The following is a 16,492-nucleotide window of genomic DNA, read 5'->3' on the forward strand; positions in this document are numbered from 1 at the left end:
ACAGCCAAAACACTGGATATATATCTATATCTATATTTATATCTATATTTATATATCTATATATCTATATCTATATCTATCTATCTATATATATATCTTTACTAACCATCAGTCTTGTCCTTTCTCAGGAGTGAGTGTGAAAAGTAAAGATATAATTTAGAAATCAAATATGAGAGGAGTTGTTGGGCTCAATTCACTGGCATCAATAAGTCAGTCTGGCTGCTTCCTCTGTGCATAGCTTCCTTTAAGGAAGCCACAGCAGTAAAGGAGGTGATGCCCACCAGCCTCAAATTGCACTTCCAGGCCCTGGGGATTCTGGGTGCTGCAGAGGGGTGGGAAACAGACATGGAACACCGTGACTGTTGAGAGCACCCTCCTCGACAGGGTGGGCTTCTGGAAGACCTCAGGAGACACCAACAGAACGGACTCACTTCACTTGAGCTGAAAAATGAAACCGTTTTTTCATCTACCTATTTCCACCCATTCATGAACAAATCCCCAAATTTCACTCAAGTGCATTCAGGTGCAATAGACTTCTGAGCAGGTTATCACTGTGTTGGCCAAATACGTGTTGAACGGAGTCACAGATGAGTTAAACCTGACTGATAGGACCATGGCCATGCCTTCTGACAAGCACAGGACAGAGGCACTATGTATAGGGTGGGTCGGTGGGCCGCTGTGCCACATTGCGAGAATGATTACAGATTTGTGAACGGGTATTATTTCAGCCTTTAAAAATATACCATGGAATCGGATAACATACGTGGAATCCCTTTAAGAAGGAAAATGGTGTGTATAGATGTCTGGTATTGTTATTATTCATCATGTTGCTTCATTAGTTCAACAAGGAGGTATCAGGCAGCTCGGAACTCTTCCAAGTAATTAAACAAACTTAATAGAGGCATGGATCAGACTTTGGTAAAACAACTATTTAATAATATTATCTTTATTGCTCAGAGGGGTACAGTTTCTGTCCCTTTTGGGAGCAGTGGGTGTAGGAGAGACTACAGGGAACATGGGGTCAGTGGTTATTGTTTTAATTCCACTCTGCTGCTCGCAGATAGCAGTGATTTCTGCTATTTTCTTATTTTTGCTATGGACAACCTCAGAGGCCAGTGAGAAACTCAGATGATATATGTGTTGAGCTTATGAGAAAGGACAGCAGATGAAAGTGGAGAAACACGCACACATTTCTCAAAAGTTCAACGAAAAGAGAAGCCATCGTTTCTGTTCTGACACCGCTATCTGCTCCCCTTTCAGGACTGGGACACTTTGCTTGGTGCCACACTTGATGTCAAGGCAATATCTGTGGACCACAGAAATACCTTTTCATGCTGATGTTGTTGCATTTTTTTAAACAGTAGCTCGCATTTCTGTAGTGAAAAGATATGGTTTATTTTTCTAAATTCTTCCAGCAGCTGATGGGTCCACAGTGCCATCCTCTCCAGGCTGGACACTGTCAGGTCCAGAGACAGGAATGACACATACATGGCTTTCCCAAGCACCACTCTTGGCTCGCAGTCCCATACCTGGTCCAGCGCCCTTCACTCTGCCCTCTCCAGCCACCTTTCCTGGAGGCTCAGACCATGTTCCAGATGGGCCCCAGGCTCATGTCATTCCCCTCACCTTTTCTCCCATTCCACCACCTTGACAGCCAGAAGCCACCATCAGTGGGTGCACCCAGGTGGCACTGCCCTGGACAAGTGGGCTCTCGGGTTATCAGAGACAGACCTTCCCCATGCCTGAGCCCTTGCCAGGCAGACTGCAAAAGAAAAGAGAAGAAAAAACCCAATTCCCTGCTGTTGTTTCCTGTAAAAAAAAAAATCCACAAGGAAAGGTTTGGCAGATTCATGGGGAGCTGCGAAACAGCATGTTTGGCACGCAGTCACCTCGGCGGTAATTTGCATGTTCCGGGCTGTCATCCACGGCTGCGCCTGACAGGACCTGCCGGGGCCTATCAGGAACGCACACCCCTTGCTGGCTCCTTCCTGCTCATGCTGGAGTCTGAGAGCAGAGGCCTGGAGCGAGGCTGCTCACACCCTCAGCTGAGCTAGAATCTGTGTCAGGGAAGCCGTCTCTACAGCTAGAACTCTGCTTCCTTCTCACTGCATTGCCCACAGCCATGCATGGATGGATGTATGCCCATGCATGTATGCATAGGTGTGCATGAATGCACAATCATGCGTGTGCACACTTACACACACACACACATACACACTGGAAATCGAGTCTGCAGGCACTGACAGCAACTTGGTAGCATCAATCCACGATGTCACATATCTGTCTGCCACACCCCCAGGGACAGAGCAGGAGCCCCTGGGGTCTTGCTCCCCTGGAAAGGCCTGTGGAGACAGCATGAAGTTCAGTGTTCTGAGCTGGAGGACTCCAGGGCTCAGCATTGTTTGGGTCCCCACCTACAGGGTATTTATTCTGCTGTGTATGGGTGTCTTGGGACTGGTGGCAGGGAAACCCAACACTAACCTAACATCTAGGAGGATGCATATCAACAGTCTGTACTTCACTCCAGCAACCAGGCAGCACAGGGACTGCAGGAGGCTCCCTTGAGATCTTCGCTGCAAAGCCAGGGTCTCTGTGCTGGGATGCTGGTGAAGGTGGAGCGCTGATGGGAGGGGTGCAGAGCCCCAGGTATGAGGGGAGCGGCCAATCTTGGAGAAACCCTGGGCACTGCTGATGTTCAGACAGGCTCAGGTCTTCTAACCCCTTCTGTGCCCAGACAGGAAGGCTCTGGATTCACTGCAGCTGCAGGTTTTAATTAGGTGTGCGGACGCATGCTGAATGGTGGCTTTGGAAACTCCCTAATTACCTCTCAGTGAACGAGATCCTGTCTGGCTTCCCACCTGCTAGGGGTGTTCTGGGAGCATCAGGAAGTCATTGCCAAGATGAGTCTGTCCAGGCCAGGCCCTCTCCTCCCTCACACCTGAGCCTGGATACCAAGAAAGTACCATTCAATGTCAGCATGGGCGCTGCTGTCGGCCGGTGGAATGGACCTCTGGTCGTTAGAGTCCCTGGGCCACCCTCAGCTCAGTGAAACCATCAGATGACCTTTGTTTATTTTTAATGGCTGCCAGCTTGTCTTTCTTTTGGGGCATTTGCTACTTTTTCTTCTTTCTCTCCTGACCCTCAGAAGGATGCAGGAGGGTGTGAGAGACTGCAGATGTGTCCAGGATGGGTGGTCATGGGCAACAGAACCCTGCTCTGCCTGTGACAGCAGTAGGACTAGGTAGGGACAGCTAGGGGAATAGCAATGACAAGACATGGGCCCGGCACACAGCTCACAATGGTCGCCTAAACCTTGGTCCTTGTCTCCAACATCAGAAGCACCATGTATGTATCAAGGGCTATGGAAACCTTGCAAAGAAAAGGAAACTTCAGCAGATGCCAAAGTTTGGCTCTAATGAAAGCCTTTTCACTTGTTAGGCCTTATACTTCTCATCAAAAGAGAAGGAATGTGATTATTTAGAAAGGGAATACAGTGGGAAAAAGATTTACCTTGTTTTTTTAAACACAAGGGGCCAAAGAGTCAATGAAGGAAAAATTTTAAAAGGAAGCTAATAAGAGAAGAGAGAAACACACACACCATTTTGTTACCCCAGTGGATCATCATCCAAGCCAGAGCATGATACCTGCTCACATCAAGAGATCGCAAAGTCCCAGGGGTTTTCTAGATGTCAGGTGGGTGTGAGCTCCTGTGTCTCAGCTGAGATGTCACAGAGTAGGCAATCTTCTTATTGTCATGAATACTCAAAGTCAAAGCTGGGGCTGTGGAAGTTTCGGCACAAGACACTACAGAGTTGAGTTGGGTCAAACCTGGACTGGGGGGCCCTCTTCGGGGTGGATGCAGGACCCACTCAACAGACAGGTCCCTAAAGGAGAGGGCAGAGGAGAAGAGAGAGGAACCACTCCTAGATCGAGACCGCACCACGCACCAGTAAGATGCAACTGGAGACCTTGTTTAGGTTCCAACTCAGAACCAAACTGTACAAAGGAATTTGGAAGGAGCCTGGGGAGTTTGGATTCTGCCTGCATATCTGATGTTAATTAAGACATTTTTAAGGTTAGTAAGTGGTTATGTTTTTGTAAATAAAAAGAATCATTTAAAAATTTATACTGGACTATTTCTAGTAAAGTTATATGTTAACTTTTATTTTTTTCTAATAAGCCATGTGTAGAGAGGGTGGGTGATTTATTATAGCCAGAACAAGCCCAGTCATTCCCTCAGCCTGCAGCTGCACCTTAGCTCGCTGCCAGATACACGGGCAAGGGTGAAAAAAACGTTGTATGTTTAGATTTTATAAATGTATCGCAGTAAAAGATGTATTGCCATGAACCTCTCTCATGAAATTTGCCCTCATCTTGAATACACTTATTCCATTGTTCTTGTCACTTTCTGCAGCAGGTCTGGAGTCCTCTTTCCTGAGGGTCTTTACCAAGTGTGATAAAAAATATGGTGAATACTGCAGCTGAGTGCCATTGAACAGAAAGGCAGCTCCTAAAAACATGACACTGTGTCCTCACCCACCTTACTCACCCGATCTGGTGCTGTGTGACTTCTGGCTCTCCTCCAAAGTCTCCCCTAAAATAACTAGGAAAGGGAGGCATAATGAATCCATTGACGACACGGAGGCAGCCAGGACAGCACAACTAAAGGTACCCACGAAAGAGGACTCCAGAGCTGCTGCAGAAAGCATCAGGAATGAGGATGAGTGTGCTCAAGAGAGTGGAAGATTTTAAGAGATTCATGGCAAAGTGTCTTTACTGTAATAAATTTTTAAAAATCTTCAAGACAAATAGTATTTTTTTATCATACCTTGTATTGAATCTTCTCATAATAAAGTAATAAAAATTAAAAATTTCAAAGAGCTGGAAGAAAAGAATTCAAAAGCTTTTTACCATAAACATGATTCAAGGCATGCCATTAATACATACAATTTTTTTTTGTCTGTTTTGTGAGACAGGGTCTCACTGAAAATCAGGCCATCCTTGCACTCCCTTTGTAGTCCAGGCTGGCCGGCCTCGGCAATCCTTCTGCCTCAGTGTCCTCAGTGCTGGGATAAAAGTGTGCACCAACATGCCCAGCTTGCTTTTATATATTAGTTAAAATGATTTATTTTGAAAAATTTAAAATGCAAACAAAATTTAAGAAGAAAAACATAAAAAAATTAAAAGGAAGGGTGAGTTATATGTGTCAGGCCCCAAGTAATAAAACTGAACAAAAAGATGAATCAGGCTGGTTGGGTCTGATGGCCACAAGTAGGATTGGGGTAGGGATGGCTTCCCCAGCATCAGGTAGGACTCATCAGCCTGATGGATTTGCTGTTGTTCAGGGCAGTAGTTGCACCGTCATTTATGCATCTAAGACTATTGGGGGCATTTGTTACAAAGTTTCATTCATAAATCTGGGCGTGGATCTATGTCACAGATCTTGAATAGAGATCAATGATAACTGGTAGAATCAACAGTACCATTGGAGATGCTTGTGCCAGCGCCTGCAGAGCCTCTCTACAAAGGATGGGTATAGGACTCATACTGGGTGGTGCACGCAATGGTCCATTCTCCGAGGACCAGGCACCCTGGCTAAGCTCCAGTTTCACAGCCCAGGGCTCAAGGGCAGACACTGATCAGCAGGAAACATTGATGATGTCTGGACCTTAATCCTGGCCACCAAGTTCCCTGAAATCTTTCCTGGTGGGCAGATCTGGGGAGCCACCAGGTCGGGGCAATGACATTTATGTGGACAGAATCCAGGCAGAATAAGGGTGGCTGGCTGGGTGGGAGTACTTGCCAAGGCACGTAAGATCTTGCTGACTTGTAATGGGACACAGGGCAGGGCAAGAGTGAGGTTTACTGTCTGTGACACATATTTTTATCATTCAAAACCATGCATATGTTTTATATAAGTATGATTTGCTTATGCAAGTTGGACAAGGAATTCTGTCCCTGGCACTCAGGAACCCTGTGTCCCAGCTTTGCTTATGGCAGACTGGGAATTGATGAACGGGGTGTAGTGGCCACACCCCAAATGTCCTACTCATTCCTCATGGCCCCTCTACTTTTCAGAAAGCCACAGATTCTAACTGACAGAGGCACAAGATGGCAGGAGGCTGCCCAACTGATGACAGACTGGGATGTGAGCAAGAAATAAATATTCAAAACAAGATGATATTAAATCAGCACTAGCTATTATGATGTCTTGTTTTCTCCAAAATAGCTGTTCCTACCATCCAACCTTCTCTGCCTCATTTCTGTTGAGCTCTTTTTCTGTCATTAGTTGTCAGTTTGTCTTCTTCATTTTGCTTTCTGTTCCATTCATTGTGGCCTCTCTGCTACTGTTTCTGGAATCTTGGTATTTTTCTTTTTTAGAATATCCTGCAGTATTCTCTGTAGAGTTGACTTAGTGGTTGCAAATTCCCCTAGTTCCTCTTTATCCTGGAAGCACCTTGTTTTTCCATCAATTTCTAGGGACAGTTGTGCAGGATATATCAATTTTGGCTGGAGATTATTATCTTTCAAAGCTTGAATTATTTCCCCCCACACTCTTCATGATTTGATGGTTTGTGCCGAGAAGTCTGCTGTAATTCTGATGGGTGTTCCCTTGTAAGTGATCTATTTCTTGTCTCTGATGGCTTTTAATATTCTGTTCTTATATTGGATTTCTGGAATTTTGATTATTATATGCCAAATTCTGTATAACTTGTACCTTTTCTGTTTTTTTTCTTTTTTCTCCTTAAATAAAATAAAAAAAAGAAGTAAATGTTTGTCATGCCATGCTTTCTGAGTATATTTCCAGATTCAGTTTTTAAATATCCCAGTGTATCCTGCTTCAGATCCTCATACATTTTATGGACATTGAGAACGTGCTACCTCTCTCAGGTGGCCCTGCTCACTTCTAGCTTTACAGAGGCTCAGAGCATTTGATGTTGGGGGTTGGCATCTCTGCCACCTCTCTATTTGCTAAGACTGCCAACACTGCTCATGATACACGGATTCCTGTTTTCTGGAGGAGCAAGCCATCAGTTTCAAATCTGTTGCACAGTGTTATAAAGATTTATAACTGAAATAGAATTCGTATCACCTTTTAGTAGTAAAAAAATACAAACCAACAAAGCAGTATTCATGCTTTGTGCTGTCCTGGGCTTTGCACATACCTCTTGGCTTAGTGTATCAGGGAGGCGTTGAGGGAGCCAAACAAAGGAGAGACAGATGATGGCTGGGAGTGAAGTTGACATTTCTCCGGGAAAAGCTTCCCTTTCTCAGTGAGAGATGCAAACTTTTTCCCATGATGGAAGGTTATTCTTACAATGTAATATTTAATGTAGCCAAAATAATTTCAATACTATCTCCTACTGCAATACAAATACTTTTATAATAGAAATCTATGCATTTTACAGAGATAAGAGTTTTATGGATGTTGAACAAGGAATGGTGAACATAATTAGTCCTTGCTGATGATGTCCATAGTCTGGTAATTGGTGAAAGTGATATGGTGGTGCTCTTTGAAAGTCTACCCCCTGCCCCAAATTGTTTGTTTGTTCCTTCATGTAACTGGCCCATATTCTTTGAATATTCTTTCCATATTATTTTTTTTCAATGTGCTATTGATTGTGTTTTTTGACCTTTACAGAATTGAACTAGCTGAATTTGTACTCGAGAACACTATAGTCAGCTCTGAATGTAGTAAAGGAATTCTAAAGCATTTCGGAAATAATCAGCACAGACAGCAGCCTGAGGAATGGGTAGAGGGTTTCATCCTCTATCATGACACTGCTGTGTGTCACACACTGCTCCTGGAACAGCAGTTTTTGTCAACTAGAAACATGATGGTGAGTCCTCATCCACTCCATTCACCAGATCTGGCATTGAGCAACTTCTGGAACTTCTTCAAAGTCAAAAGGACCATGAGAGGTCAGTGCAGTGAATTTATTCAGAATATGGCAGCAGCCACAACAAAGAGGACTTCCACAACTGCCTCAGACCATGGCAAGAATAATGGGTAAGTGTTCAAAATGAGTGGATTATTTTGTATGAGGTTAATGGTAATGCATCCTATACTCCAATACATTTTTAGAAATTTAAACATTTGTCTTAGGTTTTGATATACACCACACACACGTACCATGTACATATGCAAACCACACAGAGTGCTAACATACACATGCACACCATGCACAATCACACAGATGCTTTAACCTTTTGATAGTCAGTTGCATAAATCATGGCAATTCACATTTGAACACTTTGATATTTATACCCTAAAGGAAAAAATAATAGTTTCCTATATAACCTATGTATAATTTTTTTGGTAACCTATGTATAATTTTAACAAAAATACTCATATTGTTGCAATTATATCATAAAATATACTGCATTAGTTGGATTTATCATTGCTGGGACAAAATACCCAATACCTGCAACTTAAAGGAAGAGACATCTATTTTTGACTCGGCTTTGGAGGGTTTAGTCCATGGTTGGCTGGTTAAGAAGCAAGAACACCATGGTAAAAGGGCATGCTGGAGCAAAGCTGTACAATTTATGGCAGTCAGGAAGCAGAGGATAAGGGAAGAATTATAACAAGAGATATTTTTTCTAAAATTATACCCTCAGTGACCCACCACCTCTAGAGAACCAATTGCCCAAGCAGCCATTCTGTAGCAAGGGACCCAACAGCTCTCTTCCCAAATGGAAGGTTCACACTTTTGCATCTGCAATGGGTCTGGTCCTGCTGATTCCTGAGATATCTTCTTGTTCTGGTTCAAATAACTTGGTGTCTTTTTAATTGTGTTAATCTTTTCACCAAACATTTTCATTGTCCTCAAAATTACATGAACTTGTCTTCTGACCAAAAATGTAACTTTTTCAAAATTTTATACTTTGCTTTTTGCTCCCCATTCTGACTATAAATATGGCTAAAAGCTGTCAGCAATGTCCATGCTACAGACTACACATGGGGCTACCTTAAATTACCTTCCCCCAGATTAATTATCTCCTAACTTTTTATTTTATTTTATTTTATTTTAGATCCAGGGTCTTGCTATACATTTCAGGCTGGCCTTAAACTCACTGCTCAGCCAAGGCTGACCTTGATCTCACAGAGATCCTTCTGCCTCAGCCTTCTGAATATTGGCATTACATCATACCCAGAAGTCTGTCAACTTCAAACTCAGTCTCACACAGTCTTAGACTGAATAAAAGTTAGATAAAATTTTTGTCAGAGTGTAACCCACTATATGTGATACTTTGGCTCACGAATGCTTTTGTTTGCAAACAATTCAATTTGCATTTGGCAAAATTTTGCTTCCATACACAACTGTGCATTGTGTGACAAACACGACCATGGCCATCTTTCCCGCACAAACACAAATGCAGTCACATTCCCCAAAATTGTAAAACAAAGTAAGGTCATAAGCCAAGGTGATATATGGCCTTGTTCCAATTCACTATAGAGTCCTGGCTCCCATGTGAAACCCCCTGAACCTGGCCTTTACTGTCCAAGTCCTTAGCAGCATTGTGGTCTTCTGAACGCAGCCACAAGCATCTATCTGGCTGTATTTCTAGCATTCTCAGACTTCTCTAGCCAGTATTTTCACACTTTATGGACCCTCTCCTGCAAATTGGTTGGGAAGACTTTAGAACCACATGGTTGAGTATAATCAAGGCAGTGATCCTAGTTCTCTGGTACCAATTTTCTGTGTTAGTTAGCTTTCTCACTTCAAGGAGAAAATATCTGAGACTTGCAACTGAAAGGAGAAGAGGTCTATTTGGCTCATGGTTTTAGATGGTTCGGTCCATGGTTGGCTGTGCTGATGGCAGAGAAGGCTGCTCAATGTATGGCAGCCAGGAAGCAGAACAGAGGGGAGAAAACCAGGGAGAGGTCTGCCCTTCCAACACACAGCCCCAGCAACTCCAGTCCAGCCAGGCCCCACTTCCCAACAGCATATTCAGCCACAAACTCATCAGTGGGTTAATTAGTACCCGCAATATTTGGTCACCTCTCTAGAAGCCTCTCAATCCAGTCAAAGTGACAATTAAAAATAACCATCACATGGCTCATATATCTCTCATGTCACAGATTCCTGATTGTTCATATGCCCTTTGTAGCTATTATAAAACATAAAATATAATTAAGATACAAAATTACTTTTCTCTGTGTGTTCTAGAGGAATTCTTCCATCACTGATATGGTTCCCATTTCACTTAATAACTATTCCTTGAATTAAGATTCAAAATATTCAAAATATGAATTGAAATACTTCTGCGACTTTGACCTTGAAATTAAAATTCTATTATAAAATAAGTGATGAAATAATCTCTATCTTATATTTTGTAAATCAAGCTACACGTGAGATAGTTTCATAAAAAATTGTGCGTCTGATATTAAAAAATCATGGGAAAACAAGTTATTAAAAGGTAATTGTGATTTTATGTAGATGGTGCTAACTAGGAGGAATTTTCTCCCTTCTTTTACTTATTTTCTCTGCAAATCATTATTTTCTTCCTTAATTTTTTAGTACCCTAGTGTTTCTCCTTCTTCTGTTTCCTCCTCTACCTTTCTCCATCTTTCTTCCCTCTGTCCTTCTTTTCTTCCTTTTTCCAACCTTCTTTCCTTTTTCCTTTCTTCCTTTTTTTTTGGTCTTTTTCCTTTTTATCGGTACCGGGGATCGAACTCACGACTGCCTGCTTTACAAGGCAGGCGCTTATGCCGCTGAGCTAAATCCCCAGCCCTCAGCTAAATCCCCAGCCCCCTGTCCTTTCTTTCTTTACTTCCCCATCCACTTGTCCTCCTTCCTTCCCTCATTTTCCCTTTTGTTTTTCTCTTCTCTCCCTCCCTCTCTCTCTCCCTCCTTTCCACTATTATAAACTGATTAGCAGGTATGACTGCTTTTCAACCTTTGACTCTGGTGAGTGCTCACGAAACAGGAAATCCTCTTCAGACACGTTTCTGACTTCCATTCCACCCCCTCCCAACATTACCACCATTCAGGTTTTCTGTGCCCTCTCTCATCTCCGGCTCCAACCCTCTAGATCAAGTCCTGCATCTCTGCTTCACTCACCAGCACCAAGCAGTGCTCTGCAAAGAGAACCGTAGGCATCCTAGCCAGGGAGCCATGGCAAACTGTGGCTTCCGTGCTCAGGTTCAATTCCAGACCTGCCTTCCCCTGGTTCAACTGGCTCTGCCACTGCATTGGGGTCAGGGGAGCTGTGGACCCTCAGTTTCTTCACCTGCAGCAGTAAATGAACAGACAGGGCCTTTCCTGCTTAAACACAAGGGGCCAAAGGGGACAAATTTTCTGGCTTATTTGATGTTTGAAAACACCCATTTGCCTTCTAATTTTTAGTTTTTGAATAAGAAGTACACTTACATGGTTCAAACATGAAGAAATCAATATGTGAACGGACCAAAACAATGAAAAATGCCCCCTTTCTCCCGCTTTTTTCAGCAGAATCTGTACACAGCCCCTTTCCCGCAGTGTCTGATCCAGCCTTGAAATGCTATGCAGATGCAGGCAGGTATTCACGCGTGCGCACCCACAGTCTTATGCCTTCTCGGCACCTCTCCTTCCTCTTTCACATCCTGTCCCGCAATCGCCTGCCTGGGTATGGAGAGCACTGCTTCATTTCTCACAGAGCGGCGGGTGTAAGCGAGGCACTTTGATTGGAACGGCAGAGAGCTCGGGACAGATGTAAATCAGATGACTGCTGCCTGGGTCTTTTATGGCAAAGCAAGTGTGTCTGGCTGGGTTCTTTATGAATAACAATGAGGATAAGGATAGCTTAGAGCTGAGCTGTGTGCTGGCTCTGGAGCTACATGCGCATTAGCCCACGGAATCCTCATCAGCCCTGTGAGGTGGGAAATATTCCCACTGTGTCACAGATGACAAAACCGAGCTGGCCAGAGGTGGCTGCGTGACTCCTGCTGTCAGGGCGGTGCCCCTCCACCTTCCCTGACTGCCTGTGACTGTGACGCACACACCTTCTGCACCGTCCATTGGGGCTTCACCTGCCTACTCCCTCACCTTCGTCCCGGTGTCCTACCCCATCCACAGCTTCTCCTGGACTCTTCCTTAGCCCTTTCCACCCCGCAGGAGCCTCTCTGCACCCCGCTTCACATTGTTGGTAAAAGGAAAACCAGATCTAGCATGCTCTTTGCTTAAACTTGGAAACGGTCCCTTCCTGTCCCAGAACTTGTCCCTTCTGCACCTGCTCCCCTCTCAAGCTGTGGCTTCCCTAAAGCCCACACTGTCATGGGTGATGGGACAGGAGCTGCTTTTCACCAGCTTCTCCCTGAAGCTTCCTCCAGGAATCCTTGGGCTCTTCCCTTCTGGGTTGCATTATGCTTTATTATTCCATACACACAATTTCTATAGCTCTTTCTTTTACAGAGAGGTTAGTTTTTTAAAATTTATGTAGTCCTCCCACTACCTGGTTAAACATAAACAGCTTTCTAGCAGAATTATGATTCCATTTTTATATCTGTATCTGACATATATATGTTGTGATTAAAATATGATTAATGTTTAAATCTGAAAAATATTTATTATAGTAAAAGACACATTGCCTCAAATCCCTCTCAAGTCCACTCCCTCTCCACTTTGAGCACACGCATCCATCATCCTTGCTATTTTCTGCAACAGCTCTGGAGTCCTCTTTCCTGAAGGTCTTTAATTGTGCAACCCTGGGTGTCTCCACGTCCTCAATAGATTCAAAACATTTCCCTTTCAGGACCATTTTCACTTTGAGGAAGAACCAGAAGTCGCATGGTGCCAGATCTGGTGACTAAGGTAACCAAGGACTCAGGCTCATGTTTACACAAGCCTGTCTTTCCATTGGCCGGCACTTGGCAGCAGTGTTCAGCACACCTTGTAAAGACACTAAGGACAGAGGACTGCTAGAGCTGCTTCAGAAAGGATGATTGGGTGAGTGTGCTCAAAGCAAGGCAAAGGAGCCTGAGAAGGATTCCTGGCAATGTGTTTTTTATTGTAACCAAGTTTTTAAAATAATCACTGGACATTGTGATTAATGCTTGAAGTAGCTGACTCGAAAATGGTATTACAGAAGTGCACAGAACACACTTTTGTATGTGAATGACATTTGGAATAATTTACCTAACAATGCTTTTTGTTAAAAAGAAAAAAAAAAACACATTTATTTCATTTAGTTGTAGTTCAAATTTTCTCCCTGGACTTGCAGCTAGAAGAATTTATTTATCAGGAGCTCTCAAGAATACAGGAAACCTTGCTCACCAAGTGCAAACTTGTGAGTCTGGCATTCTGTGGGGACTAGGGAGCCATGGTAAGGGGAACTGAGGGTGGGAACTCCTGGAGATGCCAGATGCACCATGGCCCTCTGGAAGAAGCAATGCATGTGCTCACGTGAGGAAATCAGGTGACACAGAAACAGTAAGAACTGAAAAGCATGTCTTTCCTTCACCTATGCCCTTGAGTACAAACACTTCTTATGTAAATGTTGGGATGGCACAATTCAGAAAGTCCAGGTCCTGTTTTTCACACTTAAGAACCTTTTTGAGAGGTCACTTCATGAATGAGAAGCGTATACTAACAAGCTTCCTCCCTGTAAAATCTTGCCTTCACTTCTGTGGAGACACCATCTCTGTGCCAAGAGCTCCTTCTCCTGATAAGTCATGGAAATAAGACCCCCCAAAGATCTCTGCACTCAGCCTTGGGCCTGCCTGAGAACCAGGCACTCTCTGTGGTGCCACTTTACCAGGGCAGTGTCCCTCTGCATGGGGATGAGCACCTCCATTCACTCCCTGCCTCAAACATGATGGAATTCTAACCCTACTCTGTGTTTCAAGGTCTCACCTCAGGGGCTTATGCACTCTGCCTCATCTAACCCTGGGAGTATGATCTTTTAAAGATGAAGTTCTTAGAGCCATTAGCTGGAGGGCATCCTGAGGCTCAGATTCCAAGGGTCAGGAAGCTTCTCCCAAGCCACACGCATGGTCTGGCAGAACTAGGATCTGCTCCCTGTTCTTGCTGCTTCTACATCATACCCACATTTTGTCTTGATGTTAAACTAGTGCGGGGCCAGTGGACTGTCCCCCGCTGAGCTGCCAGGCTGATGCTCTCCATGCGGCTCTTCCTTTCCTGCTGCTTCTTTCCAAAACCATCTGATAGTGGGGAGTTCTGCTCGTCCTGGCTGACTGTATCAGTGGACAAAGTCAATTGATGCACCCGTGTTTGACTACAAATCTGCATCCTCAGTAAGATAACACATTTGTGGCATCGTAAAATTGCTTATAAAAGTAATCCATGGCATCACTAAAGTCTTTTCCAAAGTTAACCCAGTGATCAAGCTTCTGATGTGTAGTCTACTGTGATTTGAAATTACTTTCTTTTGTGTCAGTATTTTCTTCTCAATGTTCCTATGTTTTTATTTTGTGCCTACAGAGTATTTAAGAAAACAGAGTCTAGTGAGGGCATCTGACTTGAGTTATACCTGTAAATTAGTCAGGTTTCCTATTACTGGGACACAATACCTAATATCTATGAGGTAAAAAGGAAAGTTTAAGATGGCTCAGGGTTTCAGGGGGTTTAGTCTATGGTCAGCTGGCTCCAAGGCACAAACATCAGGGAAGAAGGGTACGGGGAACAAAACCACTCAATTCTTAGTAGCCAGAAAGCAGAGCAGACGAACAACACCGGAGAGGAATGGGAAAGACCAGTATAGACTCTAAGGTCACACCTCCATCACCCACAAGTGTGTATCACCAATTACCCTGGCAAATCCAAAGCTAGTCAAGCCAACACAATTAAAGTTAACCATCATAATCTGCCAGTATTAAAGTCTGAAAGAGTAGGGAGCATAATTTTCCTTTTAAAAACACTTGTGCCTATTTAGGAACTCTGAATTTAGATCTTTATTATGGGTTGGCAAATGTAGGCCTATGAATCAAATCTACTTATTGCCCCTCTTGTAAATAAAGTTTTATTGAAATGCATTGTGCATATTTTTGGCTCATTTCACACAGTGATGGCTGCCATGTCTTTGGTACAGAGACCCTGTGGACAGAATCGGATTGTGTTAATGTACTTTTCATCTCTATGACAAACACCTTAGTTAATAAGCTTACAAAGAAGAAAGGTTTATTTCAGTTCAGCTATCTGGATGCTCTAGTCCATGACTGATTGGACCTGTGGTGAGATAGCACAATATGGTAGAACATGGCCAAGAACACTTAGATGTGAACAGAAATAGGAGAGTACTGGGTCTCTGTCCTGTCAATGACACTGCCAGTGGCCTGGAGATGTCCCACTAGATCCAATCTCCTGAAGGTTCCACCAGCTTCCATAGCACCACGGTCTGGGACCCATACCTCCAACACATGACTTAGAGGGCATTGAAAATAAAACTGTAGCACTGATTCTTTACAACCTGCCCAGTCTGATCTGCAGCATATAATGATTCATAAATTGCCATTGTATAGACGATCATGTACAGATCATGTACTTTATTCCCAGAAGTTAATGCTGGGAATTAAGTTAATGTAACACTGTCCTCTTGTTACGATTACTATACACTCCCAGTGCATAGAGAATGCTAATCTATTAGTTTCAATTTAGTGTTTTGATTATGATAATTTCATCAACCACAGACTGACATATTTATGACACACATCAGAAAAAAAAAACACAGATCATCCCCCAAGGGTGCTAATCTTTGAAGAATGAGAGAGGGGCTGAGCCATCCTGGCAGACACAGAATGTGAAAGGAAGAGGCCCCTGTCTTCTGTTGACTCTATGTCAGTGTAGCTCTAACAGTATCTCATCAAGGTGCCAGAGAGAACCCAGTGACATTATCCATGTGAAATGCAAGGGCCGCCTTCACTTCCTGCAGGGATTATTTCCTGATTGGGCCCCTAGGACCACAGAGACTATGAGATTGCTTACCTTACACCAAGCTAGGCATGGTCACATGAGGGCACAGAAATGGTTAAGTATCTGGAAGTCACAAGTTCAAGGTAGGAAGACTCAGGTATCACAAAATCATATCAGATGCCCCTACTAGAAAGTAGGTTCGATGCCAACTTGGTCCAAAACTAGCTTATATTTCTTCGTTGTTGCTTTGTTTAATCTGTGACAATGCTTCACATTTTATATTGAGAATCCTAATTTAAATACGAAAATACGACCGGTTTACTTGGCCTTCCAAGTGCCAATTCAGCCAAGTTGCATTTAAAAGCTAGACTCACATAAAATAATTCATTAAACATTTTCATTACTGAAACTCAACGAGGTCTCACAGGACAAGACCTCCCACGTGCACAGAACATTGAAAATTCAGGAGTGACTTGATTGGAAAGCTAAGCAGGGGTTAATACTCAATGTGAGTAGGTTCTTTGTTTTCTTTTTCTTTTTTTTTTTTTTAACTGCAGGGAAATGTACAATTAAACATAATGCTTCCTCCAACCTAACCAATGAGTGCAGTGGGCTTCTTCAGGGGAAATGAGTAGGGT

General features: G+C 43.4%; 1 protein-coding gene across 24 annotated transcripts in view; it reads right to left on the reverse strand.

Moving 5' to 3' along the window:
• Positions 1-16,492, reverse strand: part of Myt1l (myelin transcription factor 1 like) — a 392,867-nt gene that overhangs the window by 249,467 nt on the left and 126,908 nt on the right. The gene's annotated exons all lie outside the window — the stretch shown is intronic.

This window comes from Cavia porcellus, unplaced genomic scaffold (genome assembly GCF_034190915.1).
Source record: "Cavia porcellus strain 051 isolate PalLab524CR breed Dunkin Hartley unplaced genomic scaffold, mCavPor4.1 scaffold_8, whole genome shotgun sequence".
Classification (NCBI taxonomy): Eukaryota; Metazoa; Chordata; class Mammalia; order Rodentia; family Caviidae; genus Cavia; species Cavia porcellus.